The sequence below is a fragment of the Phytophthora infestans genome, genomic scaffold, assembly GCF_000142945.1.
Source record: "Phytophthora infestans T30-4 supercont1.18 genomic scaffold, whole genome shotgun sequence".
Classification (NCBI taxonomy): Eukaryota; Oomycota; class Peronosporomycetes; order Peronosporales; family Peronosporaceae; genus Phytophthora; species Phytophthora infestans.
The window spans coordinates 1507421-1508807 of record NW_003303741.1 but is presented as its reverse complement, the minus strand read 5'-3'; positions in this window follow the sequence as shown (position 1 = coordinate 1508807).

The window sequence follows — 1387 nt, the reverse complement described above, 5'->3', positions numbered from 1 at the left end:
TTCATTCAATAGCTTTCTGGAATACATGGATGAAAACTGGAATGAATGTACAGACATGTGGGTCATGTACAAACGGGCTCGGCTTGCACATTTGCGCGTCCACACTAACAACCACTTGGAGAATTGGTTCGGCCACTTTAAGGATTCGGTTACCCACACAATGTCGATGACTGAAACGATCAAGGCTCTCGTGGGAGCTGACGCACGAATGTCTAGTGAGTATTTGTTCCGCAAGAATCGCGTGGGTCTGCGAATAAACCGAAACTACGATGAAGAGCTGTGTCAAGTGCTGCGGTTTACGACTCACTTTGTCGCAGAGCACGTTCAGAAGGAGTATTTGATGGGCATGTCCAAGGCCGAAGTTTTCGTCTACGATACGGTCTCCAAGCCTGGCTTCGTGGTGGTATCTGGAAAACACAAGGAGCATTATGTGGACTTGTCAAAGTGGAGCTGTTCGTGCAGAGCTAGAGCAGATGCCTAGACCTATAGTTGTAAATGAATTCAAGCCTGGCCAAACAAAGCGGAAGGCACTCGATGCAGCGACCAAGTACAGACAGGCGCTCAGTGCTACACAAGCAATCTGCAACGAACTGGCAGATATAGAGGACGAGGACGAGTACAAAGAGCATCTTGATTTTCTTCTCAAACAGTGCGCGAACATTAGACAGCGGAAGCGTATCAAAATCACAAACTCGAATCCTTTCGTGGAGACTGATGGCGATGACCAAGACACGAAATCACCAACAGAACTGTCGATCAGGTTGAACCCGAAGGCTGCAAAGACCGGAAGACCTCGTTTAAATACGAAAGAGCGCGAGGCCGAAGACAAGAAGAAACGGGCACTGTTTAACGAGTCTGAGAAGCATCGCCGAAAAATGGGGGAAGTTACTCTAGTACAGCTTGCTCAAGATATACAAAGGGAGAAACCGACACTCCAGGAAACGCTAGACCGCGTAAGCCCAATTCCTACCAAGTGGGATAGAGCGAGTAACAAGAAACCGAAGTATGTTCGACAGAGCGCCCCTGTGCTGAACGACAACGCGTTCTATCTTCTCCCGAAGAAACTGCTGGACAAGTGCCTCTCCGTTCTTCCCAGTGAAGAACACAAGAGAGACTGCAATCGAGATCGTCACCCAGAGCCAGCCTTCGCAAGCTGAAAGTGATGACACGCAATTACGTGGAACAAGACCTGGAGATTCATGGACAAAACCTGGAGATAGAATGTGTTCAAATTTCAGGGTATTGGAACATTTTCACGAGCCCATATTGAGGCAATGTGTTATCTGTCGACTATGAAGGACCAATGCCGAGCAAGGTGTCAAATTCTGCACCTTAGCTGCTTTCAAAACGTGATTATGCACCATACCTTCAGTGCAACATCCTTGTG